We start from the raw sequence: 12,500 nt of genomic DNA, 5'->3' as shown, positions 1-12,500 counted from the left end.
ACAAAACACACACACACGTGTAACAGATGGATGGGGCAGTGAGTGTCCCCGGGGTAAGACTACTCAGTACCTGCTGCATGTGGTGACACCTGGGGCAATGTGTGTGTGTGTGTGTGTGTGTGTGTGTGTGTGTGTGTGTGTGTGTGTGTGTGTGTGTAATCACAGTCGTGTGGACACCAAAGCATTACCCTGTGGCCACTCAGCTGCTCATCCTGTGTGTGTGTCTCTGCGTGTGTGTGTCAGCATAAGTGTGTCTGCGTGTGTGTGTCAGCATACGTGTGTGTGTGTGTCTCTGGGTATGTGTCTGGGTGTGTGTGTGTGTCTCTGGGTATGTGTGTGCGTGTGTGTGTGTGTGTGTCAGTTGCAAATCCCATTTCTGCTTCGGGAAAAGCTTTCAGGATGCCCTGGAATGCTGTTGAGAAAATCAGCTAAAGCTGTCAGGAGGGGTCTGTCTGTCTGTCTGCCTGTCTATGTCTGCCCTCAGGACAACACAGTCTATGCCAGATGAATCACTATACATCAGATGGATCAGTTGGACTGAATCAACCACCATGTTACTGTAGAGTGGAGAGTGGAGAGTGGAGAGTGGTATTGACTGAATCAACCACCATGTTACAGTAGAGTGGAGAGTGGTATTGACTGATTCGACCACCCTGTTAAAGTAGAGTGGAGAGTGGTATTGACTGATTCGACCACCCTGTTAAAGTAGAGTGGAGAGTGGAGAGTGGTATTGACTGATTCGACCACCATGTTACAGTAGAGTGGAGAGTGGAGAGTGGTATTGACTGATTCGACCACCCTGTTAAAGTAGAGTGGAAAGTGGTATTGACTGACTTTATGAAATACCAAATATATTTCAGATGGTTGGATAGGGAGATGGGGTTGCATGGATGGACAGATGGATGGTTATAGGGAGAAAATGAGGTAGAAATGGAGGGAGAGGTATGGAAGGATTTAGGGATGTGTAGATATAGAGAAGGAGGAAGAAATGTATAGAATATTGGATGGATGGATGGATGGATGGATGGATGGATGTACGGTGTGATGGATGGATGGATGTACGGTGTGATGGTTGGATGGATGCATGCATGCAACCAGATGGATGTACGGTGTGATGGATGGTTGGATGGATGGATGGATGGATGGATGGATGGATGGATGGACGGTGTGATGGTTGGATGGATGGATGGATGTACGGTGTGATGGTTGGATGGATGGATGGATGGATGGATGTACGGTGTGATGGTTGGATGGATGGATGGATGTACGGTGTGATGGTTGGATGGATGGCTGGATGGATGGATGTACGGTGTGATGGTTGGATGGATGCATGCATGCAACCAGATGGATGTACGGTGTGATGGATGGATGGATGGATGGATGTACGGTGTGATGGTTAGATGGATGGATGAATGGATGGACGGTTAGATGGATGGATGGATGAATGGATGGATGGTTAGATGGATGGATATTTTAACATTGCTAAACTTAGAGACAAACTCACAGGTCAACACTGTCTTTTAAATGATAGACATACACAGACTCTGAGACAGAATTTTATATGAATCAGAACAGGGCTACCAATTACCTTGTTCCCTCTCCAACCCTTCAGTGAAAACTGTAATTATAGATACTATTTTAATATCTGTGTGTGTGTGTGTGTGTGTGTGTGTGTGTGTGTGTGTGTGTGTGTGTGTGTGTGTGTGTGTTATATACAGTATGTTAATGGGGACATTTTCAGAGCGGTCTGGCTGAGTTGCAGAGGTTTAGTCAGTGGCTCTAATTGCGGTGCATCGCATGACTCAGAAGTTTAGAGAGATGCAGAGAGGGGGGAAGGAGGGAGGAAGGGAGGGAGGGAGAGAAAGTGAGAGAGAGAGAAAGGTAAAGAGGGAGAGAGGGAGGGAGAGGAGGGGGACAGATCAGTGGAGGCAGCTGAGGGGAACTGCTCATAATAATGGATGGAACAGAGCAAATGGAATGGAATCAAACACCTGGAATCCTCCATCACCATGGAAACCATGGAATCCATGTGTTTGATGTAGTTGATTCCATTCCACTGATTCCTCTCCAGTCATTACCACGAGCCTGTTCTCCCCAATTAAGGTGCCACCAACCTCCTGTGGGATAGAGACGGCGGAAGATTGAGAAAGGAAGGGAAGTGGGAAGTCTGTGAAAATATAATTTCCTGCCTGTAAAAGTCCAAATATATATATATATTTTTTTCATGTTTGAATATTTAGAGAATTAGTTTACTTTACTTTACTTGAGAAAATGGCCCGTTTCCAAAAATAGCTCTGTAAGCATCTCATCAAGAGAAGAACATTCTGATCCTTATGTTTCCACTTCCTGGTCAGAGAAGGGAGAAGGCATAGAGAAATATAGAGGCCTCTATAGGTCAAACGGCTGTTTTAGCATCGGCAGAGCCATTGAGGGCTTCCACCATTTTAATGCAGTCAAAATAGTCAACTAGGTGGGAAATCCAATGGGTGTTGGCCTCAATGGCATAGCTATACAAATGAGTCCTCTAGCTATCTCTATGGGCGAGAGAGAAGGAGTTGCTGGGATTCTTTCCAACCAGGAAGTCCCATGACCTCCCCAGTACCACTCCCACGTCAACGAACGCATGAACGCATGCAAGCACACACACACACACACACACACACACATACACATACACACACACACACACAGTGTCTTGTCCTTGCTCATGTTTGGGGACAATGTCCTGCTCTGTCCCAGCTGGAATGACAGAAAGGTTCTAAAAGAGTGACATCTATCTTTTGAGTTTTTATTAAATCAGGCACCTCTATTTTATGAATCGGTGCAGTTCTACTGGGCTTTATTGGGTTTTAGTGGGTTTTATTGCTGTAGTGGTTCACAGCAGGGAGAAAATAGAGCATCAGCATGACTCAGGCGTTCTTGCCTTGATCCAATGCATAACAATGACCCTCAATCTTCCTCCACCCCAACCAGACTCAATAACCCTCCAACCCCCTCCACCCCAATGAGCCTCAATAACCCTCCACCCCAACCAGCCTCAATAACCCTCCACCCCCTCCACCCCCAACCAGCCTCAATAACCCTCCACCTCCCTCCACCCCAACCAGCCTCAATAACCCTCCACCCCAACCAGACTCAATAACCCTCCACCCCCTCCACCCCAATGAGCCTCAATAACCCTCCACCCCAACCAGACTCAATAACCCTCCACCCCAACCAGACTCAATAATCCTCCACCTCCCTCCACCCCAACCAGACTCAATAACCCTCCACCTTCCTCCACCCCAACCAGCCTCAATAACCCTCCACCCCCTCCACCCCAATGAGCCTCAATAACCCTCTACCCCAACCAAACTCAATAACCCTCCCCCAACCAGACTCAATAACCCTCCACCTTCCTCCACCCCAACCAGCCTCAATAACCCTCCACCCCCTCCACCCCAACCAGACTCAATAACCCTCCACCTTCCTCCACCCCAATGAGCCTCAATAACACTCCACCTCCCTCCACCCCAACCAGACTCAATAACCCTCCACCTCCCTCCACCCCAACCAGCCTCAATAACCCTCCAGCCCAACCAGACTCAATAACCCTCCACCTCCCTCCACCCCAACCAGCCTCAATAACCCTCCACCCCAACCAGCCTCAATAACCCTCCAGCCCAACCAGACTCAATAACCCTCCACCTCCCTCCACCCCAACCAGCCTCAATAACCCTCCACCTCAACCAGACTCAATAACCCTCCACCCCAACCAGACTCAAGAATCCTCCACCTTCCTCCACCCCAACCAGCCTCAATAACCCTCCACCCCAACCAGACTCAATAACCCTCCACCCCAACCAGACTCAATAATCCTCCACCTTCCTCCACCCCAACCAGCCTCAATAACCCTCCACCCCCTCCACCCCAATGAGCCTCAATAACCCTCTACCCCAACCAGACTCAATAACCCTCCACCTTCCTCCACCCCAACCAGACTCAATAACCCTCCACCTTCCTCCACCCCAACCAGCCTCAATAACCCTCCACCCCCTCCACCCCAATGAGCCTCAATAACCTCTACCCCAACCAGACTCAATAACCCTCCACCTTCCTCCACCCCAACCAGACTCAATAACCCTCCACCTTCCTCCACCCCAACCAGCCTCAATAACCCTCCACCCCCTCCACCCCAATGAGCCTCAATAACCTCTACCCCAACCAAACTCAATAACCCTCCCCCAACCAGACTCAATAACCCTCCACCTTCCTCCACCCCAACCAGCCTCAATAACCCTCCACCCCCTCCACCCCAACCAGACTCAATAACCCTCCACCTTCCTCCACCCCAATGAGCCTCAATAACACTCCACCTCCCTCCACCCCAACCAGACTCAATAACCCTCCACCTCCCTCCACCCCAACCAGCCTCAATAACCCTCCAGCCCAACCAGACTCAATAACCCTCCACCTCCCTCCACCCCAACCAGCCTCAATAACCCTCCACCCCAACCAGCCTCAATAACCCTCCAGCCCAACCAGACTCAATAACCCTCCACCTCCCTCCACCCCAACCAGCCTCAATAACCCTCCACCTCAACCAGACTCAATAACCCTCCACCCCAACCAGACTCAAGAATCCTCCACCTTCCTCCACCCCAACCAGCCTCAATAACCCTCCACCCCAACCAGACTCAATAACCCTCCACCCCAACCAGACTCAATAATCCTCCACCTTCCTCCACCCCAACCAGCCTCAATAACCCTCCACCCCTCCACCCCAATGAGCCTCAATAACCCTCCACCCCAACCAGCCTCAATAACCCTCCACCCCCTCCACCCCAATGAGCCTCAATAACCTCTACCCCAACCAGACTCAATAACCCTCCACCTTCCTCCACCCCAACCAGACTCAATAACCCTCCACCTTCCTCCACCCCAACCAGCCTCAATAACCCTCCACCCCCTCCACCCCAATGAGCCTCAATAACCCTCTACCCCAACCAGACTCAATAACCCTCCACCTTCCTCCACCCCAACCAGACTCAATAACCCTCCACCCCCTCCACCACAGACAGACAGACTCAATAAACCTCCACCCCCTCCACCCCAGACAGACAGACTCAATAACCCTCCACCCCCTCCACCCCAGACAGACAGACTCAATAACCCTCCACCCCCTCCACCCCAGACAGACAGACTCAATAACCCTCCACCCCAGACAGACAGACTCAATAACCCTCCACCCCAGACAGACAGACTCAATAACCCTCCACCCCAGACAGACAGACTCAATAACCCTCCACCCCAGACAGACAGACTCAATAACCCTCCACCTCAGACAGACAGACAGACAGACAGACAGACAGACAGACAGACAGACAGACAGACAGACAGACAGACAGACAGACAGACAGACAGACAGACAGACAGACAGACAGACAGACAGACAGACAGACAGACAGACAGACAGACAGACAGACAGACAGACAGACAGACAGAGAGACAGAGAGACAGAGAGACAGAGAGACAGACAGACAGACAGACAGACAGACAGACAGACAGACAGACAGACAGACAGACAGACAGACAGACAGACAGACAGACAGACAGACAGACAGACAGACAGACAGACAGACAGACAGACAGACAGAGAAGCAGACAGACAGGCATACAGAGAGACAGACAAACAGACAGGTCCATTCACACAACTACTGATTCTGTCTAATCACCTTTAGTTCAACAGAAAGCTTTATAAAATGGCCCTCCTAAAAATGATTGATTGGCTCATATGAAAATGTCTGATAAGTATTTAAAGTCTATTATAAACAATCAGAAGGGCAGAAACCCTAAAGCCTGGTCATCGTCAGTTCCGGGTTGATCAGTTACTAATCCTGGAGGTCTGTCTAGAAGATCTTAATCACTGTGTTGAAGACGGAGAGAGAATGAGGGTCTGATGATGACACTCTGACATGTGAACGGCATCAACCTGATGAGACACTGTTTACACACACACACACACACACACACACACACACACACACACACACACACACACACACACACACACACACACACACACACACACACACACACACTCACATACTTTCACTGTGCTCTAAGATGTGGTGTGATAGTGTTAGATGTGTTCTCTGGGTGAAGCAGAGGAGGATTAGTAAAAAGTAACAATGATGCAACCTTCAGAAAGAGACTCCCCTCACCAGCCGGGCTGCTCACACACACACACACACACACACACACACATATATATACACACACACACACACACACACACATTATTGCTGCGTCCATCCCATAACTAAACATTACATATGTATGTGTGTGTGTGTGTGTGTGTGTGTGTGTGTGTGTGTGTGTGTGTGTGTGTGTGTGTGTGTGTGTGTGTGTGTGTGTGTGTGTGTGTGTGTGTGTGTGTGTGTGTGTGTGTGTGTGTGTGTGTCTGTGTGTGTGTGTGTGTGTGTGTCGTGTCAACCCCTATCCTCAACAGTTGTTTTACACTGGTTTCAGATCAGATCATTGTGTATTCTTTTTGATAGAGCTCAGAGGGGTTTTGTCTTGTATTCAGCTGTAACATGCGAGTCTGTGATAGACATCAGGGAATGAAGGAAACACTTGGCTCTGCCTAGTAACCTGCCTGTAGACACAGTGTTCTTCCTGAATGGAACCATATTCAGAGCTCTATGGGCCCATGGTCACATATAGTGCACTACATAGGGAATGGGGAGGTGTTTTGGGACACAGATGGTGTTATTTCCCTATCTATTGGCGTATTCAGACTGTAACTAACCCTGGCTGCAGATCAGACTGTAATTAAACCTGGCTCCATAACAGACTGTAACTAAACCTGGCTCCAGATCAGACTGTAATTAAACCTGGCTCCATATCAGACTGTAACTAAACCTGGCTCCATAACAGACTGTAACTAAACCTGGCTCCATATCAGACTGTAACTAAACCTGGCTCCATGTCAGACTGTAAATAAACCTGGCTCCATAACAGACTGTAACTAAACCTGGCTCCATAACAGACTGTAACTAAACCTGGCTCCATATCAGACTGTAACTAAACCTGGCTCCATATCAGACTGTAACTAAACCTGGCTCCATATCAGACTGTAACTAAACCTGGCTCCATGTCAGACTGTAACTAAACCTGGCTCAATATCAGACTGTAATTAAACCTGGCTCCATATCAGACTGTTACTAAACCTGGCTCCATATCAGTGTTAACTAAACCTGGCTCCATATCAGATTGTAACTACACCTGGCTCCATATCAGTGTTAAATAAACCTGGCTCCGTATCAGACTGTAACTAAACCTGGCTCCATGTCAGACTGTAACTAAACCTGGCTCTATATCAGACTGTAACTAAACCTGGCTCCATATCAGACTGTAATTAAACCTGGCTCCATATCAGACTGTAACTAAACCTGGCTCCATAACAGACTGTAAACCAAGCTCCAGATCAGTCTTAACTAAAACCATTCTGTTTCCTCTGTACTGTTGCTGGGTAATGCTCTTGTTAGGGATGTATTCAAGGGCAGATTGAAGGCTGGATATGAGTGCATCCTTAACTAAATATTCTGTAGAGAGGGTTTTAAAGTTTAAAGTCAGTGTTGTTCAACAACTCAAGGTCTTGAAGAAACACAAAGACACACACACACACACACACACACACACACACACACACACATAAACACACACACACACACACACACACACACACACACACACACACACACACACACACACACACACACACACACACACACACACACACACACACACAGGCACACACACTACATAACCAAAAGTATGTGGACACCTGTTTGTCTAACATATCATTCCAAAATCATGGGCATTAATATGCATTTGGTCCCCCCTTTGCAGCTATAACAGCCTCCAGTCTTCTGGGAAGGCTTCCTACTAGATTTTGGAATATCGTTGTGAGGACTTGCATCAACTCAGCCACAAGAGCATTCGTGATGTCGAGCACTGATGTTGGGCAATTAGGCCTGGCTCACAGCCGGTGTTCCAATTCATCTCAAAGGTGTTTGATGGGGTTGAGGTCAGGCCTCTCTGCAGACCAGTCAAGTTCTTCCACACCGATCTCAACAAACCATTTCTACATGGACATCGCTTTGTGCAGTGGGGAATTGTCATGCTGAAACAGGAAAGGGCCTTCCCCAAACTGTTGGCAAAAAAAATGGAAGCACAGAGTCATCTGGTATGTTATTGTTTGCTGTAGTATTAAGATTTCCCTCCACTGGAACTAAGGGGCCCGAACCATGAAAAACAGCCCCAGACCATTATTCCTCCTCCACCAAACTTTACAGTTGGTACTATGCATTGGGGCAGGTAGAGCTCTCCTGGCAGCCGCCACACCCAGATTCGTCTGTCGGACTGCCAGATGGTGAAGCGTGATTCATCACTCCAGAGAACGCGTTTCCACTGCTCCATAGTTCAATGGTGGCAAGCTTTACACCACTTCATCCGATGCTTTGCATTATGCATGGTGGTCTTAGGCTTGTGTGCGGCTGCTCGGCCATGGAAACCCATTTCACAAAGCTCCCGACGAACAGTTATTGTGCTGATGTTGCTTCTAGAGGCAGTTAGGAACTCGGTAGTGAGTGTTGCAATCGAGGACAGACAATTTTTACTTGCTTCAGCACTCGGCAAACCCGGTCTGTGAGCTGTGTGGCCTACCACTTCACGGTTGAGCTGCTGTTGCTCCTAGACGTTTCCACCTCCCAATAACAGCAGTTACTGTTGACTGGGGTAGCTCTAGTAGGTCATACATTTGATGAACTGACTTGTTGGAAAGGTGGCATCTGAAGGTGCCATGTTGAAAGTCACTGAGCTCTTCAGTAAGGCCATTCTACTGCCAATGTTTCTCTTTGGAGGTTACATGGTTGTGTGCTCGATTTTATACATCTGACAGCAACAGGTGTGGTAGAAAAGCCAAATCCACTAATTTGAAGGGGTGTCCACATACTTTTGTATATTAAATATATAGTATCTGCGCAAGGTTTGTACCGGCGCTCTCTTACTAGGAGTTACCTGAAGGGTTCAGATTGAGAACAGGGCCTTGGGTAGGCCCAACACCTCTCTCCCACCAACCCACCCTGGGATCTCCCAATCCGCCTGTCACCCTTCTTCTCCCCCCCCCTCCCTCCCTCCTTCTTCACCCTCTTTATCACTCTATAAAGAGATGGGCTGGAGGGGACGAGGGGAGGGTGAGTTGAGGGAGGGAGGGATCCTCCCCCCACGCAGACAGATGGAGACCTGAGGCACAACGCCGGGAGATCCACTTTGATTCCCCCTCCCCTCCCTCCTGGTCTCCCTCCTCCTCCCCCTGCTCCCCCTCCCCCTCCTGGTCTGCCTCCTCCTCCCTCCTCCCTTCTCCCTCCTCCCTCCCTGTTCCCCCTCACCCCTCGCCTTGTGCTCAGCCAGCAGAAAGAGAAGAGCAGGAGGATGGAGTGAGGCCATGAGCATTGCACAGAAAATACTAAACTATGTTCTTTTACTCACAGGGAAATACTAAACTATGTTCTGTTACTCACAGGGAAATACTAAACTAGGGTCTGTTACTCACAGGGAAATACTAAACTATGTTCTGTTACTCACAGGGAAATACTAAACTATGTTCTGTTACTCACAGGGAAATACTAAACTATGGTCTGTTACTCACAGGGAAATACTAAACTATGGTCTGTTACTCACAGGGAAATACTAAACTATGGTCTGTTCACAGGGAAATACTAAACTATGGTCTGTTCACAGGGAAATACTAAACTATGGTCTGTTCACAGGGAAATACTAAACTATGGTCTGTTCACAGGGAAATACTAAACTATGGTCTGTTCACAGGGAAATACTAAACTATGGTCTGTTACTCACAGGGAAATACTAAACTATGGTCTGTTCACAGGGAAATACTAAACTATGGTCTGTTACTCACAGGGAAATACTAAACTATGGTCTGTTCACAGGGAAATACTAAACGATGGTCTGTTACTCACAGGGAAATACTAAACTATGGTCTGTTCACAGGGAAATACTAAACTATGGTCTGTTCACAGGGAAATACTAAACTATGGTCTGTTACTCACAGGGAAATACTAAACTATGGTCTGTTCACAGGGAAATACTAAACTATGGTCTGTTCACAGGGAAATACTAAACTATGGTCTGTTCACAGGGAAATACTAAACTATGGTCTGTTCACAGGGAAATACTAAACTATGGTCTGTTACTCACAGGGAAATACTATAGCGCATGTTGCTAACAGAGAAAGAACGTAGGAAGAAGACGGCCCAGATGAAAGAATTGGTCCAGATTTGGCCCCATAATACAGTGTTTCTAATACTATATACTGGAAAGAGACACTATAGTCCATCAAGACTAGATACATTACTGTTACTCAGAGAGACAGAATATAGTCCATCTAGACTAGATACATTACTGTTACTCAGAGAGACAGAATATAGTCCATAAAGACAAGATACATTACTGTTACTCAGAGAGACAGAATATAGTCCATAAAGACCAGATACATTACTGTTACTCAGAGAGACAGAATATAGTCCATAAAGACTAGATACATTACTGTTACTCAGAGAGACAGAATATAGTCCATAAAGACTAGATACATTACTGTTACTCAGAGAGACAGAATATAGTCCATAAAGACTAGATACATTACTGTTACTCAGAGAGACAGAATATAGTCCATAAAGACTAGATACATTACTGTTACTCAGAGAGACAGAATATAGTCCATAAAGACTAGATACATTACTGTTACTCAGAGAGACAGAATATAGTCCATAAAGACTAGATACATTACTGTTACTCAGAGAGACAGAATATAGTCCATAAAGACTAGATACATTACTGTTACTCAGAGAGACAGAATATAGTCCATAAAGACTAGATACATTACTGTTACTCAGAGAGACAGAATATAGTCCATAAAGACCAGATACATTACTGTTACTCAGAGAGACAGAATATAGTCCATAAAGACAATATACATTACTGTTACTCAGAGAGACAGAATATAGTCCATAAAGACCAGATACATTACTGTTACTCAGAGAGACAGAATATAGTCCATAAAGACTAGATACATTACTGTTACTCAGAGGGAAAACAGTGACTGTCGGCTGGACTGCATGTGATCTGTTTGACAAAGGTACAGAGGGGAATGGAGGGGAGGCTATAAGTGATATTATTCATAGGGGAGAAGCCCTGTCCAGAAGTGGCATAAAAACACATTGAGTACTACTGCACATGAAAAGAAACAGCCTAGTGCACGAATGACACTGAGCGACACAATAATTCATAGTATTTCATATAGTCATTATCCACAACATGCCAGCCTGCTACAGACCTTCCTAGTCTTTCATATAGTCATTATCCACAACATGCCAGCCTGCTATAGACCTTCCTAGTCTTTCATATAGTCATTATCCACAACATGTCAGCCTGCTATAGACCTTCATAGTATTTCATATAGTCACAACATGTCAGCCTGCTATAGACCTTCATACTAATTCATATAGTCACAACATGTCAGCCTGCTATAGACCTTCATACTAATTCATATAGTCACAACATGTCAGCCTGCTATAGACCTTCATACTAATTCATATAGTCACAACATGTCAGCCTGCTAAAGACCTTCATACTATTTCATATAGTCATTATATAGACCTTCAACATATAGTCATTATCACAACCCTGCTATAGACCTTCATAGTAATTCCATATAGTCATTATCCACAACATGTCAGCCTGCTATAGACCTTCCTAGTCTTTCATATAGTCATTATCCACAACATGCCAGCCTGCTATAGACCTTCCTAGTCTTTCATATAGTCATTATCCACAACATGCCAGCCTGCTATAGACCTTCCTAGTCTTTCATATAGTCATTATCCACAACATGCCAGCCTGCTACAGACCTTCCTAGTCTTTCATATAGTCATTATCCACAACATGCCAGCCTGCTATAGACCTTCATAGTCTTTCATATAGTCATTATCCACAACATGCCAGCCTGCTATAGACCTTCATAGTATTTCATACAGTCACAACGAGCCAGCCTGCTATAGACCTTCATAGTATTTCATACAGTCACAACATGTCAGCCTGCTATAGACCTTCATAGTAATTCATACAGTCACAACATGTCAGCCTGCTATAGACCTTCATAGTATTTCATACAGTCACAACATGTCAGCCTGCTATAGACCTTCATAGTAATTCATACAGTCACAACATGTCAGCCTGCTATAGACCTTCATAGTATTTCATACAGTCACAACATGTCAGCCTGCTATAGACCTTCATAGTAATTCATATCAGTCTATAGACCTTCATACTAATTCACAACATGTCAGCCTGCTATAGACCTTCATACTAATTCATATAGTCATTATCCACAACATGTCAGCCTGCTATAGACCTTCATACTAATTCATATAGTCATT

Source organism: Oncorhynchus tshawytscha, unplaced genomic scaffold (assembly GCF_018296145.1).
Source record: "Oncorhynchus tshawytscha isolate Ot180627B unplaced genomic scaffold, Otsh_v2.0 Un_contig_7170_pilon_pilon, whole genome shotgun sequence".
Classification (NCBI taxonomy): domain Eukaryota; kingdom Metazoa; phylum Chordata; class Actinopteri; order Salmoniformes; family Salmonidae; genus Oncorhynchus; species Oncorhynchus tshawytscha.
This window is presented reverse-complemented; position numbering follows the sequence as displayed.